This window comes from Aotus nancymaae, unplaced genomic scaffold (assembly GCF_030222135.1).
Source record: "Aotus nancymaae isolate 86718 unplaced genomic scaffold, 86718_ANA_hifiasm-v0.15.2.pri h1tg000036l, whole genome shotgun sequence".
Classification (NCBI taxonomy): Eukaryota; Metazoa; Chordata; class Mammalia; order Primates; family Aotidae; genus Aotus; species Aotus nancymaae.
This window is the reverse complement of record NW_026988450.1, coordinates 32,207,868-32,229,707: the sequence shown is the minus strand read 5'-3', so window position 1 is coordinate 32,229,707 and position 21,840 is coordinate 32,207,868. Positions and strand designations below refer to the sequence as shown.

Here is a 21,840-nt window from a genome sequence, read left to right as displayed (position 1 = left end):
ACAGGCTTATCAGTAGACTGAACACTGGTGAGGTAAAAAATAATGAACTTGAACATAGGTCAATAAAAATTTCTCAAACTCTATTGCCAAGATTTGTTTTAAGCAAAAAGAGAATAAAACCTCCAAGAACTATGGGATAATATCAAAAGGTATAGCAAACACCTAATTTGAATGCCACAAGTAAAAGAAAAAGAAAAACCACTGAGAAGAAATATTGGAAGTAATGATGTCTGAAAACTGTCCACAAATATTGGAAGACAACAACCCAGAGATCCAGGAAGCTCAGAGAACACTGAGAAGCATAAATTCCCAAAATAAAATCAAAACACTTAGACATATCATATTTAAGCTTTAGAAAATAATGAACAACATCAAAAGAATCTTGATGAAATCTAGATAAGAAGAGGAGAGAAGTTATCTATCCAAAAGTAAGGATAAAAGTTACAGTAGATGTGCTACAGTAAATTCAGATGAAAAAAAAAATTAGAAGCTCTACAAGGAAAAAAAATAGAGTAGAATGGAATCTTCAAAGTGTTGAAAGAAAAAAAGGAGAATTGATCAACCTAGAGTTCTATATTCAGTAAAATCATTCTTCATAAAAGTAGAAATAAGACTTCTCAGACCACTAAAAACTGAGGTGTTATATTTCCCTCAGATTTCCTGTTCTGCAAGAAATGGGAAAAGAATTGCTTCAGGCAGAAGAACAATTAAATAGGTCAGAAACTTGACAATACATAAAGAAGAATATTAAAGACGTAATAAATTAAGTAAAATAAAGTATTTTATTCTTATTCTTAATTGATCTGAAGGAAAACAGTTTGTGTAAATACATCAATAATTGCAATGTACTGGATCAGAATAGGATAAAATAAAATAAGTAAATGATAATAATGTCACAGGGCAAAAGAGAGAATAATTGGGAATCCTTGGTCATAAATTTATTATAGTACATGTGAAGTCATATAGCATTATTTGGAAGTATATGTACTTATTTTCAAACTATATTTTAAACAATACAGTAACCACTAAGTTTTCTAAACTTAAATAATGATATAAGAGCCAAGAAATAATGGAAAGATAAAATATTTAGTTAAAAGCAGAAATAGTAAAAAGAAACATAAATGTAGTGAACAGAAAATAGATACAAAGAGGCTACTCTTACTATAGAGTACTTGTTTTTTTATTCCTTGACTTAAAAAAAAATAGTTACAAAGAGTGTAAATATTAATCAAACAATATTAGAAATTATTTTAAATGTGAATGGTCAAAACATACAAAATACCAACAGAGATTCTCAGAATGGATTATGAAAGAAAGAGTCAACATTTTGTCATGTATAAGGAAACCACTTTAAATATAATGGTTCAGGTAGGTTAAAAGTAAAAAGGAAGAGAAAATATACCTTGCTAATATTATTCAAAAGAAAGATGACATTAGGTATATTAATTTACATAAAAGCAGACTTAAGAATAAGGGAAATTATCAGAGATTAAGATGGGTAAACCATTCTTCGAGAAGACATAGCAATCCTAAATGTGTATGCACTTAACAGTGGAATGTGAACATGCATGAGGCCAGTATTACACTAATACCCAAAGAAGACAAAGGCATTATGAGAAAATAAACCACAGGGCATGATCTTGATGAAACTAAACGCCAAAATCCATAGCAAATCTTAGCAATTTAATCAAGCAACACATAAAAAGAATAATATATTATGACCACTTGGATTTCATTCCAGCCGAGAATGCTGATTAAACATTCATAAGTCAGTCACTGTAACTCATCATTTTAGCAGAATAAATAAGAAAACAAAAAGATCCTATCAATAGATGCAGAAAAAGCAGTTGACAAAACTGAACGCCCCTACATGATTAAGTGCTCCAAAATATTAGAAAATTCTTAGCAAACTGATAGAAGAACAGAAATCATTTTCTTAATCTAATAAAGATTTATATATACTTAGACCTCATGTTGTACATAATAGTGAGAGACCAAGTTGTTTTTCTCTAAGATCAAGAATAAGTCAAGGGGCTGGGCATGGTGGCTCACACCTGTAATCCCAGCACTTTTGGGACGCTGAGGTGGGTGTACTACCTGATGTCAGGAGTTCGAGACCAGCCTGGCCAACATGGTAAAAAAAAGAATCTCTACTAAAAATACAAAAATTAGCCAGGTGTTGTGGTGCATGCCTGTAATCATAGCTACTCTAGGGGCTGAGAGAGGAGACTCACTTGAACCCAGGAGATGGAACTTACAGTGAGCTGAGATCCCAGCCCACTTCAGCCCAGCCTGGGTGACAAGAGCAAAATTCTGTCTCAAAAAAAAAAAAAAAAAAAAAAAATCAAGGATGTCCTCTCTCATTATTGCACTGGAAGGCCCACTGAGTGGAAAAAGATAAGAAAAAGAAATAAAAGTTCAAAAGTTTTAAAAACTGGAAAGGAAAAAACAATAGTGGTTTTATTCATGATGACATGACTGTCTATGTGAAAATCCCTGAGGAATCTAAAATAAAAAGAAACTCCATAAGTGTTTGCTCTGTGTAGTGAATTTCTTCTAAATAGTGTATCATGAAAGGAAGAGGGACTTTACTGTGGAGAAACATGGCAAATCTTACCTTAGCCAGGTGATCAAGGTTAACATCAACAGTGATAAGCTATGTTGCTAGCATGTACCCTTGATAGGATGTGATAATCTTCCTCTTTACCGCTATAATCTTTCTCCCCAAAACTATAACCTGAAGCTAATTATAAGAAAAACATCAGACAAGCCACAAACCTAGGGAATTCTATAAAGTACCTGAAGAGTTTTCATCAAAATTGTCAAGGTCATCAAAAACAGGGAAATTGTGAAAAACTCAGTCTATAGCACCCTAAGAAGATACAGCCCCAAATTTATTGCGGCATTCTCAATGAAATTGTGTAATTGATAAGTGACATAAGGTAAAATATGAAGGAATCTAAATAATACATGTACTACAGTTAATAATAATGTATCATTTTTGGTCCATTAATTGTGATGATTGTACCATCCTAATGTAACATTCTAATAATTGCCATGCCTGAGTTGGGGATATAAGCAAACTGCCTGTACTTTTTCCCAACAGTTCTGTAAGTCCACAACTAAAGTTAAAACTTTATTAATCAGTTTCAGATAAAAAATAAATAAATCTAGAGAAGAATACAACTCTATTAAAGCCATAGCAAAACAAATGATTTACATCCAAGAAGTCTTCAAAATTTCTGGAAATGCAGGATTCAACATCACATAATCTTTTTTTTTAGGGAAGTAATATCTAGTGGGGGCACAGAAAAATAAGAACACAACAATTGTGTCTAGTCCATCTTTCAGGCATAGAGAATTCCCTGTGGAAGGAATGTCTATGCTGATACTTATAGTATGTTCAAGTGTTAACCAAGGTAAATGTGTAAAGTAGTTGTAATTCAAGAAAAGAGTGGGAAGAATTTTGCAGACTAAGGGCATGATACAGTTTTAAACATGCTTCTTACTCACCCCTTTTCATCGCAGCTTCCTCTTGCTGGACCTAAAATTTGCTCATTTTCTCAGTGTACTTGTAAGAAGTACCTTCCCTTCTCCTTTGCCTTCTCCTCTTCCCTCACCTTCTCCCACTACTCTTCCTGAGCTTTATCTTCCTCCTCTTCTTCACCTTCACTTTTCCCTTTGTCTCTTCTTCTTCCTCTTTCTTCTTCCTCTTCTGCTGCTTCTTTCTCATGTTTGTTTTTCTACTGCTTCTCCTTGTCCTTTTTTTTTCTGTTTTCTCTTCCTCCTCTCCTTCTAATCCTTAATGTTCTTTGCTCCTAGGACTGACATTAGGAAAAATCCAGAGGAATGTCATTAATTACTATTTTATCAACACCTTCAACTGGATTTGCATTAAGCAGTCTGACTGCCATCAACTAAACTGGCCTCAGTTTCTCCTCCTGCTGAATCTGAGGACCATCATAAAGCACTAGAGACTACAGGAACACAAATAGGAATGGAAGAGTAAAGTGACATTTAAAGTAAGACTCAAAAAGCAAGCAAACATAGTTAAGAAAATATTTTACTTTAATTGTGTTATCAATTCTACCCCTGCCACCCCACTAAGCAGCTGCATAATGAAATTTCACTGTTACCTTTTTATGACTCCAGTTATCTTTCCTGTGCCTAAACTACCCCCTTGCTGTAAATTAGACATTTTTTGAAAGATGTTTTCACTCTTTCTGTTCTCCAGATTCCTATTTGGCACACTATGCGTAATGCTGTCTTCAGAAAAAAACCAATTATTGAATCAGAGCATAATACAATTTATTAATTCCTCATATTAAACGAGCTGACACCCTGATGATCATTGAGATTCAAAACAATTTCCAAAGCTTCTTAATTTACAGCAGGGTCTAGTTAAAGCTTTAGGGGAATCTGGTCTTAGTATGTGTTGTTCTATATGTTGAATGAAGGATGAATCTCCAGATATGTTGTGCACATTACCAAGTGATTTGTCCACTCACCACAGTGGCCAGGGATGCAAAAATATCACTATTACTTCAGAGACTGGAACAGTTCTCTGAACTCAGATACTTTTCATGTTTATTACACTGTTTCACCTTCTGTATAATTTAATATTCAAGCTGTGTAAGCCTAAATAGCTCAGCACAGCTGGTGTGGTGTCTTGTTATTTCTCACTTTTCCTCTTATCTGCGCAATTTTAATAATTGGGAGCCTAAAAACGTTATGGTAAATGGATAAAATTATTCAGGAAATTCATATACTTGGCACATAGTCAGTGAGAAGCTTAAATCAATTTTCTTGAACTGTCAGCCATGATGTATATCTAAATGGAATGCTGGAATTTAGTCGAATTCATTGCTTATTGTTTGTCTGTGCAATTATAAAATGTGAAGGTTGGTAAGGGTTGTTCAATGTCTTTTAGTTTTTTCCAATTTGAATGACTCTGGTAAGTTATAAATATTTTGCAATTTAATCATATAAATAATATCCCTTTTTTCTTTAAAGAAATACACATACAAATGCTTTCCTGTTTTTGGTAAGGAAACAAGCAGTAAGTTAAATCAAGCGGCACATTTTTACCTTGACCTCTCAGACTCAGGAATATGATTTCTCATATTTGATTCAACTAAATGCAATGTCTATGCAGCTTCAGATTTAAAATATGAATGTCAGAACATAGGCTTTCTTTGTTGTATAGTGATTTACTTAGATTGATATCTTAGCATTTTTCATCCAGATGCTTTTGTTGTGATAATTAAAACTTGCATTTTTATATGTACAAGTTTGTTTTAAAAAAGTGAAAACCTGTGGAAAATAAAAGATTTCATAATGGATAAATTACATTCGAGGTTAATACTGCACATTTCTATTCACCGCTTCCTAATTCTAAAATGAAACTGTCCATTAGGAAATATTTCAAAGTCTACATATTTATATTGAAATGCAGAAAATTGCCACTTTTTTCTTCTTAAGTGTATATGAAATCCAGAATATAGTTATCTTTTTTTTTAATTGCCTACAGCAATCATGTATTGTCCAGGTAATTTTAATTAGGGGTCATTTTAATTTAAATTTCAGATAAGCAAATTAGTAGTATTTTGAAGATGTGGAACATCTTCTCATCTCATTCTTATTCTCACACTAAAAGGGAACCCATCTAGCTCAGTATACTGGGTATTAATTTGGTAATTAAAATACTGCAATGTAGAATGACATTATTTCCTGGGTGTGGCTACAAGTGGAATCCTAGACAAACTGATCCACATTTTACCTTTTACCTTTAATTCTGGCCCACACAAGCAAAGCACAAATCTCTCACAGAACAGCCCTCTAGTTTTCTTTAACTACCTATCATTTCAGGTACTTTCTTTCTCTCTAGCGTCTAAATTATTTAGAGACATGAGGCAGTCTGTGAAAAGAACTGCCTTATAGCTGTTCTTTGTATAGGAAATTATTATTATTATTCTTGAGACAGAGCCTTGCTCTGTGGCCCAGGCTGGAGTGCAGTGGTGCAATTTTTCCTCACTACAACTTCCATCTCTTGGGTTCAAGTGATTCTCCTGCCTCAGCCTCCCAAGTAGCTGGGATTACAAGCATGTGCCACAACACACAGATTATTTTTGTATTTTTAGTAGAGACGGGGTTTCACCATCTTGGCCAGGCTGGTCTTGAACTCCTGACCTCATGCTCCACCCACATTAACTTCTCAAAGTTCTGGGATTACAGATGTGAGCCACTGCACCCAGCCAGGAAATTATGTTTATAAATTCGAAAGTGACTTTTGTGAACAAAGTTTCTATGAAGTACTGTATAGTGCAGTCATCTTTCTTGACTCACACTACTTCTGTTGATTTTTTTTCTTGAGACAGAATGTCACTCTAAACTATGCAAACTGGTATCACGTCAGAGTTACCTTCTATTATAAAGACAAATGCATGTGTATGTTCATTGCATTATTTTGCATTTGCTGAGGAGTGTTTTACCTCTCATTATGTGATCTAGTTTAGTGTATGTGCAATGTGGTGATGAGAAGAATGTATATTTTGTGTTTTGGGGTGGAGAGTTTTTTTTTAATTTTATACTTTAAGTTCTGGGGTATGTGTGCAGGTCTTGCAGGATTGTTACATAGGTATACACATGCCATGGTGGTTTGCTGCATCCATCTCCCCATCACTTATATTACGTATTTCTCCTAATGTTATCCCTCCCTAGTCTCCCCACCCCTGCTATCCCTCCCCTACATCCCCCACCCCCAACAGGCCCCCATGTGTGATGTTCCCCTCCCTGTGTCCATGTGTTCTCATTGTTCAACATCCACTTATGAGTGAGAACATGTGGTGTTTTATTTTCTGTTTTTGTGTCAGTTTGCTGAGAATGATGATTTCCAGCTTCATCTGTGCCCTTGCAAAGGACATGAACTCATCCTTTTTTATGTCTGCACAGTATTCCATGGTGTATATGTGCCACATTTTCTTTATCCAGTCTATCATTGATGGGCATTTGGGTTGGTTCCAAGTCTTTGCCATTGTAAACAGTGCTGCAATGAACATACACGTGCATGTGACTTTTTAGGATGGTTTATAATCCCTTGGATATATACCCAGTAATGGTATTGCTGGGTCAAATGGTATTTCTATTTCTAGATCCTTGAGGAATCGCCACAATACACTCGACCAACAGTGTAAAAGTGTTCCTATTTCTCCTCATCCTCACCAGCATCTATTGTCTCCAGATTTTTTAAGTTTGAACGCCTTTCAAATTTGCATGAGATGGTATCTTAAAGTGGTTATGATTTGCATTTCCCTAATGACCAGTGATGATGAGCATTTTTTCATGTTTGTTGGCTGTATAAATGTCTTTATTTGAAAAGTGTTCATATCCTTTGCCTACTTTTTGATGGTGTTGTTTGTTTCTTTCTTGTAAATTTGTTTTTGTTCTTTGTGGATTCTGAATATCAGCCCTTTGACAGACGGATGGATTGCAAAAATCTTTTCCTATTCTGTTTGTTGCCAGTTCACCCTAATGATTGTTTCTTTTGCTGTGCAAAGCTCTTAAGTTTAATTAGATCCCATTTGTCTATTTTGGCTTTTGTTGCCGTCGCTTTTGATGTTTTAGTCACAAAGTCCTTGCCTATGCATATGTCCTGAATGGTATTGCCTAGATTTTCCTCTAGGGTTTTTCTGGTGTTAGGTCTTATGTTTCAATCTTCAATCCACTTGGAGTTAATTTTAGTGTAAGGTGTAAGGAAGGGGTCTATTTCAGCTTTCTGAACATTGCTAGTTGGTTTTCCCAACACCATTTATTAAACAGGGAATCCTTTCCCTATTGCTTGTTTTTGTCAGGTTTGTCAAAGATCAGATGGTTGTAGACGTGTGGCATTGCTTCTGAGGCCTCTGTTCTGTTCCATTGGTCTATATCTCTGTTTTGGCACCAGTGCCATGCTGTTTTGATTACTGTAGCCTTGTAGTATAACTTGAAGTCAGGTAGTATGGTACCTCCAGCTTGGTTCTTTTTGCTTAGGATTGTCTTGACTATGTGGGCTTTTTTGTTGTTGTTGTTCCATATGAAGTTTAAAGTGGTTTTGTCCAGTTCTGTGAAGAAGGTCAATGGTAGCTTGATGGAAATATCATTGAATCTATAAATTGCTTTGGGCAGTATGGCCATTTTCACAACATTGATTCTTCTAACCATTAGCATGGAATGTTTTTCCATCTGTTTTTGTCCTTTCTTAATTCCTTGAGCTGTGGTTTATAGTTCTCCTTGAAGAGGTCCTTGTTACTTGTATTCCTAGGTATTTTATTCTTTTTGTAGCAATTGTGAATGGGAGCTCCCTCATGCTTTGGCTCTCTGTTTGTCTGTTATTGATGTATAGGAAGGCTTCTGATTTCTGCACATTGATTTTGTATCCTGATACTTTGCTGAATTTGCTTATCATCTTAAGGAGGTTTTGGGCTGAGATGATGGGGTCTTCAAAATATACAGTCATGTTGTCTGCAAATAGAGACAATTTGACTTCCTTTTCCTAATTCAATACCCTTTATTTCTTTTTCTTGCCTGATTGCTCTGGCCAGAACTTCCAATACTATGTTGAATTGGAGTGGTGAGAGAGGGCATCCTTGTCTAGTGCCAGTTTTCAAAGGAAATGCTTCCAGTTTTTGATCATTCAGTATGATATTGGCTGTGAGTTTGTCATAAATAGCTTTCATTATTTTGAGATATGTTCCATAAATACCTAGTTTATTGAGGGTTTTTAGTGTAAAGGGGTGTTGAATTTTGTCAAAGACCTTCTCTGCATCTATTGAGATAATCATGGGGTTTTTGTCTTTGGATATGTTTCTTTAGATATCTATCAGGTCCATTTGATCCAGTGCTAGCTTCAGGTCCTGAATATCTTTGTTAATTTTCTGTCTCAATGATCTGTCTAATATTATCAGTGGGGTGTTATGCACTATTATTGTGTGGGAGTCAAGTCTCTTAGAAGGTCTCTAAGAACTTGCTTTTTGAAACTGAGTGCTCCTGTGTTTGATGCATGTATACTTAGGGTAGTTAGTTCTTGTTGTTGAATTGAAGCTGTTATCCTTATGGAATGCTCTTTGACTTTCTTTATCTTTGTTGACTTAAAGTCTGTTTTGTCTGAAACCAAGATTGCAACCTCTGCTTTATTTATGTTTTTCATTTGCTAGGTAGATTTTTCTGCATCATTTTATTTTGAGCCTATGTGTGCTATTGCATGTGAGATGGTTACCTTAAAGACAGAATAGCAATGGGTCTTGGTTCTTTATCCAGCTTGCCACTCTGTGACTTTTAATTGTGACAGTTAGCCCATTTTCATTCAAGGTTAATATTGATATGTGTGGATTTGATCCTGTCATCACAATGTTAGCTGCTTATTTTGCAGACTTGTGAATGTTGTTGCTTTATATTTTCTCTGGTCTGTGTACCTCACCATGGTTTTGTAGAGGCTGGTAATGGTCTTTCCTTTCTATATTTAGTACTTCCTTTAGGAGCTCTTCCAAAGGAGGCATGGTGGTAATGAATTCCCTTAGCAATTGCCCGTCTGAAAAGGATCTTATTTCTGTTTCACTTATGAAGCTTAGTTTGGCTCAATATTAAATTCTGAGTTGAAAATCCTTTTCTTTAAGAATGTTGAATATTGGCCCAATCTCTTCTGACTTGTAGGATTTCTGCTGAGAGGTTTACTGTTAGTCTGATGGGCTTCCCTTTGTAGGTGACCTAACCTTTCTCTCTAGCTGCCTTTAACACTGTTTCTTTCATTTCAACCTCAGAGAATCTGATGATGACATGCCTTGGGAATGATCTTTTTGTGAAGTATCTTACTGGAGTTTTCTGTGTTTCATGAATCTGAATGTTGGCCTCTCTAAAGGGTTGGGAAAGTTCTCATGGATCGTATCCTGAAATATGTTTTCTAAGTTGGTTCCATTCTCCTCATCTATTCCAGGGACACCAGTGAGTCATTGATTTGGTCTCTTTACATAATTCCATATTTCTTAGAGGTTTTATTTGTTCCTGTTCTTTCTTTTTTCTCTATTCTTATTTGTTTTATTTCAGAAAGTCACTCTTCAGGCTGTGAGATCTTTCCTTCACTTGGTCTATTCTGCTATTAATACTTGTGATTACATTATAGTGTTTCTTTTTTTTTAAAGAAAGAAAGAAAGAGAGAAAAAAAAGAAAAAAGAATGAAGAAGAGGAAGAAAAAAGAAGAGAAAGAGGGAGAGAGAACAGGAATATTGCTTTATTGCCCAGGCTAGAATGCAGTCTAAAAATGGGAATTGAAAACCTCTTTTATGCCAATAATTGTGCTTAACAATGGAGACAGGAAGGAATGAGGGAAGAAAATAACAAACAAGCAGCCAACCAATATTTCATTTAAACCTATGAAATGCTATGCAATTATTGAGGAGTGATTTACTTGCAATTATGTAGTCACTTTTGGAATAGGTGTGATATGGTACTAATAAGAATGTATGTTTTGTGTATTTGAAGTGGAGAGTTCTATAAATGTTTATTGAGTTTACTTATTTCAGGTCTGAGTTCAAATCCTGGATATCCTTGTTAATTTTCTATCTCGTTGATCAGTCTAATATTGACAATGTGATGTTACAGTCTCCCACTATTATTGTGTGGGACGCTAAGCCTCTTTATAAGTCATTAAGAACTTGTCTTATGTATCTGGGTGCTCCTGTATTGGGTGCATGTATATATAGGATTGTTAGCTCTTCTTGTTGCATTGATCCTTTTACTATTATGTAATGTCCTTCTTTGCCTTTTTTGATCTTTGTTGCTTTAAGGTCTATTTTATCAGAGGTGAGAATTGCAACTCCTACTTTTTATTTATTTATTTATGTTTGCTCTCCATTTGGTTGGTAAATCTTCCTCTGTCCCTTTGAGTCTTTGTGTATCATTGCATGTGAGATGGGTCTGGATACACCGTACCGATGGGTTTTGGCTTTTTATCCAGTTAATAATATATATGAGTTTAATACTGCTATTTGATGCTAGCTGGATATATTTTTGGAAAGGCTGATACTGGTTGTTCGTTTATATGTGTAGTGCTTCTTTCAGAAGCTTCTGCAAAGCAGGCCCGGTGATAGTAAAATCTCTAAGTACTTGCTTGTTTGCAAAAGATTTTATTTTTCCTTTGCTTTTGAAGCTCAGTTTGGCTGGATATGAAATTCTGGGTTGAAAGTTCTTTTCTTTAAGGATGCTGAATATTGGCCCCCACTCTTTTCTGGCTTGTAGGGTTTCTGCTGAGAGATCTGCTGTAAGTCTGATAGGTTTCCCTTTGTGGGTAACCTGACCTTTCTCTCTAGCTGCTCTTAGTATTTTCTCTTTCATTTCAACCCTAGTGAATCTGACAATTATGTGCCTTGGGGTTGGTCTTCTTGAGGAATATCTTTGTGGTGTTCTCTGTATTACCTGGAGTTGAATATTGTCCTGTCTTACTAGATTGGGAAAGTTTTCCTGAATAATATCCTGAAGAGTATTTTCCAACTTGGATTCATTCTCTTCGTCACATTCAGGTACACCTATCAAACGTAGATTAGGTCTTTTCACATAGTCTCATATTTCTTGGAGACTTTGCTCATTCTATTTTATCCTTTTTTCTCTAATCTTGACTTCCCGTTTTATTTCGTTAAGTTGGTCTTTGAACGCTGATATACTTTTTTCTGCTTGATCAATTCGACTGTTAAAACTTGTGCATGATGCATCATTCTCAGCAAACTGACACAAGAACACAAAATCAAACATCGCATGTTCTCACTCATAGATGGGTACTGAACAATGGGAACACATGGACACAGGGAGGGGAGCACTATACACTGGGGTCTGTTGGTGGGGAGTGGGGGGGACAGCATCGGGGGGAGTTGGGGAGAGATAGCATGGGGAGAAATGCCAGATATAGGTGAAGGGGAGGAAGGCAGCAAATCACACTGCCACGTATGCACCTATGCAACAACCTTGCATGTTTTTCACATGTACCCCAAAACCTAAAATGCAATAAAAAAAAAAAAAACTTGTGCATTCTTCACGAAGTTCTCGTGTTGTGTTTTTCAGCTCCATTAATTCACCTATATTCCTCTCCAAATTGTCTATTCTCGTTAACATTTCACCAAACCTTTTTTCAAAGTTCTTAGTTTCTTTGCTTTGGGTTAGAACAAGTTCTTTTAATTCACAGAAGTTTCTTATCATCCACCTTCTGAAGTCTACTTCTGTTAATGGAACGCACTCGTTCTCCATCAGGGCTTGTTCCGTTGCTGATGAGGAACTGTGATCACCTGTAGAGGGAGAGGCATTCTGATTTTAGGTATTCTCAGCCTTTTTACACTGGTTTCTTTCCATCATTGTAAATTTATCCACCTGTCATCTTTGTGATTTCTGACTTTTTTTTTATGATTATTATTTCTATTATTTCTTTATTGCATTTTAGGTTTTGGGGTACATGTGAAAAACATGCAAGATTGTTGCATAGGTGCATACGTGGCAGTGTGATTTGCTGCCTTCCTCCGCTTCACCTATATGTGGCATTTCTCCCCATGCTATCTCTCCCCAACTCCCCACCCCCTGCTGTCCCTCCCCACTCCCCCCCAACAGACCCCAGTGTATAGTGCTCCCCTCCCTGTGTCCATGTGTTCCCATTGTTCAACACCCGTCTATGAGTGAGAACATGCGATGTTTGATTTTGTGTTCTTGTGTCAGTTTGCTGAGAATGATGGTTTCCAGGTTCATCCATGTCCCTACAAAGGACGCGAACTCATTGTTTTTGATGGCTGCATAATATTCCATGGTGTATATGTGCCACATTTTTCCTGTCCAGTCTATCATCAATGGGCATTTGGGTTGGTTCCAGGTCTTTGCTATTGTAAACTGTGCTGCAATGAACATTCGTGTGCATGTGTCCTTATAGTAGAATGATTTATAATCCTTTGGATATATGCCCAGTAATGGGATTGCTGGGTCAAATGGAATTTCTATTTCTAGGTCCTTGAGGAATCGCCACACTGTTTTCCACAGTGGTTGAACTAATTTACACTCCCACCAACAGTGTAAAAGTGTTCCTATTTCTCCACATCCTCTCCAGTATCTGTTGTCTCCAGATTTTTTAATGATCACCATTCTAACTGGCGTGAGATGGTATCTCAATGTAGTTTTGATTTGCATTTCTCTAATGACCAGTGATGATGAGCATTTTTTTCATATGCTTGTTGGCCTCATGTATGTCTTCTTTTGTAAAGTATCTGTTCATATCCTTCGCCCATATTTGAATGGGCTTGTTTATTTTTTTCTTGTAAATCTGTTGTCGTTTGTTGTAAATTCTGGATATCAGCCCTTTGTCAGATGGGTAGGCTGCAAAAATTTTTTCCCATTCTGTTGGTTGCCGATTCACTCTATTGACTGTTTCTTTCACTGTGCAGAAGCTGTGGAGTTTGATCAGGTCCCATTTGTCTATTTTGGCTTTTGTTGCCAATGCTTTTGGTGTTTTGGTCATGAAGTGCTTGCCTACGCCTACATCCTGCATGGTTTTGCCTAGGTTTTCTTCTAGGGTTTTTATGGTGTTAGGTCTTATGTTTAAGTCTTTAATCCACCTGGAGTTAATTTTAGTGTAAGGTGTCAGGAAGGAGTCCAGTTTCTGCTTTCTGCATATGGCTAGCCAGTTTTCCCAACACCACTTATTAAACAGGGAATCCTTTCCCCATTGCTTGTTTTTATCAGGTTTGTCAAAGATCGGATGGTTGTAGATATGTTGTGTTGCCTCCGACGCCTCTGTTCTGTTCCATTGGTCTATATCTCTGTTTTGGTACCAGTACCATGCTGTTTTGATTACTGTAGCCTTGTAGTATAGTTTGATGTCTGGTAGTGTGATGCCTCCCACTTTGTTCTTTTTGCTTAGAATTCACTTGGCTATGTGGGCTCTCTTTTGGTTCCATATGAAGTTTAAGGTGGTTTTTTCCCAGTTCTGTGAAGAAGGTCATTGGTAGCTTGATGGGGATAGCATTGAATCTGTAGATTACTTTGGGCAGTATGGCCATTTTCACGATATTGATTATTCCTAACCATGGACATGGAATTTCAAATTAGGTTTCTGAGTGGACGTCGAACTTGTTGATTCCTAGAGCTGAAATCTGAGCAATCCACTGCACCGGCCAAAACAGCAGTGTTGAGATTGATGGTGCTCTTGTGCCAGGGAATCGGCCATAAGGGAACCCAGTCCCGCTCACTCTGCACCAAGAACTGCTGCATTGAGGCACCAGCAAAACCGCTGCGCCGGCCACAAGAGTCATGCTAGCGACCTGTGAGGCTCCTCTGCTGGGAATCTCCTGGTCCGTGAGCAACAAAAATTCATCTGAAAGTGTGGCGTCCTCTCGTTCTCTGCAATTTCACTAGGAGCTACTATCTCGAGCTGCTAGTGGTCAGCCATCTTGGATCTCTCTCTTATACTGTTTCTTATAGTGTTTTCAATTTTTTTCAGCTCTATGAAGTTGGTTATTTTTTTTTCTCTGTTGTCTATTTTGTCTGTCAGTTTCTGCGTTGTTTTATAATTATTTTTCGCTTCCTTAGATTGGTTTTTAATGTATTCCTGTAGCTCAATGATCTTTGTTCATATTCCTATTTTGAATTCTATGCCTGCCATTTCAGTCATCTCAGACCAGTTCAGAACCCTTGCTTGAGAGGTAGGGCAGTCATTTGGAGGAAAGAAGGCACTCTGGCTTTTTGAGTTGTTAGAGTTCTTATGCTGAATTGTTCTTATTTTTCTGGGATTATTTTCATTCAATATTGAGGTGCTAATCTTTGGATGGGTGTTATTTTATTTTCTCCTATTTGATGACCTTGAAGGATTGATTGTAGTATAAGGTGAGTTTAGCCAATTCGCTTGGTTTCTGTAAGATTTTAGCAGATCAGTGCTCAGTCCACAACTCCTAGACTGCATGTTCTAACTCCGGGAGATTTGTATTGAGCCCTAACTTTGTTTTCTGGCTCTTTGACATTAGGAATCCACTGTACTAGACGAGGTGAGGTGCTCCGGGATCGCTGATCACTACACTCCAATGGATGGTCTCAGCCAAAGCGTTTCATAATGCAGTGGCAGCAGGATCTGTCCCTGTTTTGAAGTGCTAGCAGCAGAGTGCTAGCAGGTGCTGGGATGCCTGCCTCCCTGCCAGCGTTCCCCACAGTGTCAGAGGCCACACAGCTCAGGAGAATAAAGGGTGCCTGCTGGTGACTGTGCACACAGCCATGCTGGTGGTGGTGTTGGCATGGGGACAGGACACTGAGTGCCTTCTCTATGCCCTGCAAGCAAAAATGGTCGCTCAGGGTAGGGGAGAATCTGCTATTCTCTGCCTGGTGTTAGCGCAAAGCCAGGGTGCTAGTGGGGCAGGACTTGCTGGCTCCGTGTCTGCCAAGGCTCTGTCTGCAATGGCAGTTGGGGTGAACTGCTCTTACACAGCTGACAGAGCAAGAGAAACAAAACCCATCTGTGCAGACACACTCTAGCAAAGGAATGTAGTAGGTCCAGGGGAAGCTGCAGTGTGGGGAGGGAGCATGCAGGCTGGTGCGTGGCCATAGGGGGGCACCTTGCTGGAGCTCTCTATCAGTCAGGCATGATCCTTCAGTGCAGAAGCTATGGGGCACCTGAGGATGTCCTGCAAACAGGCATGGTCAGGCAAGGGTCCCAGGAGAGGTCAACAGACCAAGGGGTGCTCAGATCATAGGGATTTGTCTGATGGGCAAGACCACCCTGCAGAGTTCAGAACCCACAGTTCCCATAGGGCTAAAGTCTCCTATGGGAGCAATTCGAGCCTAGTGGGATAGCCGTCCCTGGCCATGCTGCACCACAGGTGCTCCCACACCAAACACTCTGCGCCCCACATCAGCTGGCTTGCTGCCCCTACCACTTCTCTAAGCATTTCTCTCTGCCAACTTTCATGTCCATGATGGTTGAGGGGTCTCCTAGTGGAATTCCAGAGGCATGTGGAGAGCAGGTTGCTCCTTGCCGGTTCAACTCACCTATTCCTCTACAGCCTTTAGGGGCCAGGAATGAGCCTGGGTACTCTGTAGCCCCAGGTAGAATTCCCAGCTTTCTCCCCATTCAGCCCAGGTCTGTGTCTTCCCTCCATCTGTCCTCTCAGTGCCTTCCCTCTGCAGATCTGTTAGGCGCAGACTAGTCATCTCCGTCTTTTGGTGGGAGCTGTTCCACCTGGCTACATCTAGTCAGCTATCTTGTCCTCCTCCCCAGCCTTTTAGTTTTACCTCTGTTATTGCTTTCAAAGTATTCTATTGTGATTGGAGGCGATACTTTACACTATTGTAATCTTTTGGACATTTATTGAGAATTATGTTATGCTGTAAGATATAGTCTATCCTAGAGGAGTATTGAGGTTTACTTGAGAAGAATATGTATTCTGTTTTTGTTAAATGGAGGGTTTTGCATAAGCCTGCTAGGTTCAGTTGGTCTCTGCTGTCATTCAAGATCTTTGCTTTCAATTTGGTCTTCTATCTGGCTGTTCTATTAATTATTGTAAGTGGGGTATTTACTCCTCTAATATTTCTAGCGTTTCATTTGTAGTTACAAAAGTGTTTTGGCAGCTGCCAACATCTTCATTTTGCACCACACTGGAGAATAAAATAATAGTAGTCACTTAAAGTGATTTGCACTAATCCTTAGATTTGCTTTTTCCAATTATTCAAAGTTATAACACTTGGCTTTTTTTAAACCAATTGCTATGAACAGGAAAATGTGCTGTTCCTATTGTCTTAAGTGAATGAGGACCTACTCTTGGATTTGAGAGTAGGTTTATTCCTACCCAAATAATAATCACAAATTTAAAGGAATAAATTGTCCCCCTGCACAACCCCCACCCCCCAAAAATGAGAGTAAGTGTCTTTAGTTGCATTCTCACAGAAGCGGACTCTAAAACAATCATGTGAATAGAGTTGCATATCTCTTCTTGGAAGACGAAGCAATAAGCCTCTAAAGGGTAAAATTTTAAGCAGTTTTCCATGTAGACAACTGGTGATCAATCTCACTAGAAAATTTTGGAAGAAAAACCTATTGATTACTGGTTGATGGTTGATGCAAAAGCGTTGTAACTCCATAGACCTTTCCACTTGGTTGGTAAGAGGGCAAAGAGGGTTCAGGCAATTAGAGAAAGGCCTTAATAAAAGTCACAAGTGCTTGCAGTTGGAAGGAGTTAGCTCTTGGGACACAGGACTAAATGCTAAGGGGTATATACTGTGCATGTTCGGCCTATAGTACAGAAATATAGATGTGAAAACCAAAACAAGACTAAATAGATTCTTGGGAGTGCAGAAAAAATATTTATCACCATGGCTGTAAAAAATTAAGTTTATCTAATTTGTAAATATAAGTAGAATTCATTTTGCTGTTTTAAACGTTCTCTTTTTTAACTTATTAAAAGGTTACCAGTTTTGACTAATTGCTTCATAAATTTTAATTGAATATAGCAATATTTTGCTTACACTGCGTTTTTTCTTCTCTTTTTATTATTGATTTTAAATTTAAGGAACTATTTTTCAGTGTGTGTGTGTGTATGTGTGTGTCAATTTAAATATATCTTTTTTTGTAAAGAGCTAAACAGTACTTTGGGTTTAGCATAGCTTTAGAATATCACGTTATGTTTTAAAACTATGCCAGAATTCACAATATTTTGGACACAATGTCTTTATAAACCTATTTAGGAAAACTAATAAAAATACAACAGCTTTTATTCCAAAATTATTCAAATATGCTATCCTGAAGATGGCCTATTTTGTAACATTTAAATAAATTCTCCCCCTACTTGCCATACTGTCTCATAAATGCAAGAATGCAATTCTTTGGCTACATTCAGCTGAAGTAATAAAGTGCATAAGAACCTCTTAAGATTTTTATTTTGAAAGTATATTTATCTCTAGAAATAAATATCATATTTCGTTAAATATAAAATATATCTATTTAATTGTAAAATAAAATTATTAGCATATTATTTTGATATAAAAAATGTTTACAGAGCCATTTTCTTTACAATATTACTAAACAGCCTATTGATATAGTATCTTACATTTCAGCCTTCCATAAGCAGCAGCTATTTTAATTTTCTACATCACCTGTTTAAGATAATTGTAGTGAATTTAGAAATAATCTTAGATATGTGAGATTAACCACTTTCACTGATGACATTTAAACACAAAACCAAACAAAAACAAAAACAAAACACATGGGGTATTGTCTGAGACATATCAAATGATAGTGGGCATTGCTGGTTGCCTTCCCAACATCCATTTCCCTCTTCCCTAATGGCAAATCTTCCTTGGTGTCATATATCTCAGGGGAAGTTGTTCCTCCCTTAGTCTCAGGAATGGTACTAATTATATCTGCTTTTAGTAATTGACTAAAGAACAATTTGATTAAATTAAGGTCAATGAATTATAAGTGAATATTTATTATATCATACTTGAGATTATATCTTAAGAAAGAGAAATTGGAAAGCAATCTTTCTCCCCTGTGAGTGAAAAAACTAATTCCCCTTGGATGGCATCCTATGTTCTTTATGGGAGAAAGTTAAAAGATGAAGCTAACACTGTGTGTGGCAGAAATTAAATTTAAAAAGAAAAAGTATTTAATAACACTGTAGAATGACTGGTTCAATATTCTCAAGCTCACCCTGTCTCTGAACATTTTATAATGAGCCAATTTACTTATTGTTCAAACCAGTATTTATTTCTATTATTTTTTCACTGATACATAATGCACAGCTACTGCTTTTAGCCATTTAATGCCCTATATTTAGCAGTTTAATCTTTAACTTAGAAAAATCATAAAGTGCTGATAGCTATTTTTAATTTTATATATTGTAATTGTATATGATTTATCTCTGTTTTACAAATAACTCCAGTGCTTAAAATAATGAGCTACTTTTAAGCAGCATTCAATAAAGCAGTAAGAGGGTTGTAGAGAAGTAAATTTTCCCCAGATTCCTACAGTAACAATAATATTTCTCATAGAATATAGCATTGTCATCTGTGTATCTGATACAGATTCCAGTATATACAATAAGCAAGCAATGCTATCTCTATTTAAGAGTCTACTTGAAACTTAGCAGTTAATTTTCTTGAAATACAATTAAGACAACAATGATTAGTTACCTTTTGATAATTTATTGCCTTTATTTTGTAACCTGCAGTTGACTAAAATTAAAAAAAAAAATGGTCCTGGAATACAATTATCAAGGACGCATAATCTGAAGCTCATGCCATATAGTGATATATCTTTTTCTGAGCAACTTTTCTATATCAAAGAAAACATATGACAAGGAAATGGTAGTAAATTTTTGTGTAACTTTAGCTCATTAGCTTGGACCAAACTTTCCCTTTGTCACACTGGCAGTATTTCTAAGTCTTGACCCAATTATGTCCTGTTAACTATGAAATCAGTAATGTGTATTCAGATATAGGCTTAGTGCATCCAAGAGTTTGAGAGTTTGGGAAAGAAATGAAATTAAGTAGTAAATTCCAAATGAGCCTAAATACTGGTATTTGATATTAAAAGAAAATTGAGGATGTAATGACAATCAATGTATCTATGAGGTACATATATGTGTGCATATGTTTATATACTGCACATATATATACACACACACTCTACATATATATACATTACCTGTGTGACTATATGTATATTACATATATATGTATATACATATATATTCTACATGTGTGTATATACATATATTCATACTATACATATATTCAAACAGACAGACACACACACACACACATAGACATAGGTACAGTTGTCTCTCAGTATCCATGGGGAATTGGTGCCAGGACCACCTGGTAGATACTGAAATCCATAGATGCCCAAGTTGCTGATAGAAAATGGTGTAATATTTGCGTACAACCTACCCACATCTTCTTATATACTTTAAATCATATCTAGATTACTTATAATACCTTATACAATGTAAGTACTATGTAAAGAATCATTGCACTATATTGTTTAGGAAATAATAAAAAGAAAAATAGTGTGTACATATTTAGATATTTTGGAGCTGTGGTTGGTTGATTCCACAAATGTGGAACCCAGAGATATGAAAGGCCACGTATAAATATGAAAATATATATATATATGTATGTGTATATATGTAAATATAAATATATGTGTATTTGCACACATGCACACACATATAAATTGTCACAAAAACGTTAAAAATCACACTTTGCCTTATAACATAATTTGAATTCACATATACAGCAACCTCAATGTTCTAATCAATCTCGTGTTAAAGCAATGACAACGACACAGTGAAAAACTGATCCACTCACTACACCACCCTGCACCTACAAGGATCATTTCTAGAGTTAGAAGTCATAATGAAGCACTGGCTAGATATTGCCTTAGAGAGTTGCATTTTATTGGATGGACAAGTGACATTGATGATGACAGATTATTATTACATCCTCTATGCGTGCTTTGCTACTATTCCTATATTACCAATAGATATTGTTTAATAATTCATCTTCATAGAAGCATGCTTAGATAACATATTCAAAATACAAATTGATGCAAACATGGCATTATAACTAATATTTTAACCATTGCATTCCATGGGCAGGCTGGCTGGGTAACATTGAACACTTAAAACAGAAGAAAGAGATAAAGTCATGTCATAGCTTTGAGTTAAGAAACAAAGGGTAATTTAAGCATGAAATGGCTAATCTTTGGTATACAATCAGAGACATGAAGCAGTGAATGGAAAGCCCAATGTCTGAAATAAGATACTGCATACAAATCCAATACCTAGTTGATGTGATACCACTATGGGCCTTGTACTCTTAATAGAAGCTCACAATCATTTCAGTCTTAAAGTCTGACATACAATGTTTAATTTCTTTGCCTAAAACTAAACACTATATCTTCTATGTCTACAATAGTTTTAAAAGTTTGCATATAGGTCATATGAAAATATTCATTTAAAAATTTAAAAATATGTACTTAATATACTAGTACAATACCATGTGGTAGAAAGGGTTTATTTCTACTTTTCATTTTTTTCATTTCTACTTTTCATTTCAATATTTAGAACAGTATTAGTCATTGTATGTTACTGTAAAAGTCACACCTCACTAATCTAAAAAACACATTGCAACCAAATGACAAATTTGTTTGAAAAAGTCTTTTGTCTAAAGTTATGATTATGTCCTAACTGAATGGTAGACAGAAAGGATAAATTGCTGATTGCTGAGATTATACACAATAGCTACTAATCTATAACATTGGATAAGAAACACATTACAGTTAGTATCTTATTTTTCTCAAATTGTTTTATTTTTCACATAGCTGTGATCAATGTGAAATATTATGTCTAGCTTGAAGTATATTGCTTTAAAAATATATAACCAACTTCAGATTTTAAAAAAATGGTTAAAAGTAAGCAGTATTAATGATGAGGAAGATTATTTTTCCAATGAAAACCTCTAAATGAAGTGAAGTACATCCAAATCAGATTTTTTTCTTTCCTTAGTCTTTCTTCCTGTGGAGTCTCCCTAATTTTTCACTGGCTCTGGATTTAAAAAGTGGTTTGACTTCCTTTCATTTCCTAACAAACCTGGTGCCTGATAAATGTTCACGGAGATCCTTATACTCTGGGGAACTTAGATCTGTATTTATTAATCACAATGTGGATAGTTTATTTTCCTTTTTTGTTCTGTTTTCTTGTCAAAACTTGAGCTGATATATGAACCCAGGAAGAAAGCAGCAACCTCAGTTCGATGTAATTCATACAATACGAGTTTGAATTTTTGTTCTCAGGATTT

General features: G+C 36.3%; 1 long non-coding RNA gene across 1 annotated transcript in view; it reads right to left on the bottom strand.

Annotated features, from left to right (window-relative positions):
* Positions 1-3,313: 3,313 nt before the first annotated feature.
* The window catches only part of LOC105732647 (uncharacterized), a 597,345-nt gene continuing 578,818 nt past the window's right edge, over positions 3,314-21,840 (bottom strand). Inside the window, exon 6 of the long non-coding RNA XR_010345499.1 lies at positions 3,314-3,824. This is a non-coding gene — a long non-coding RNA (uncharacterized LOC105732647). The remainder of the gene's footprint in view (positions 3,825-21,840) is intronic.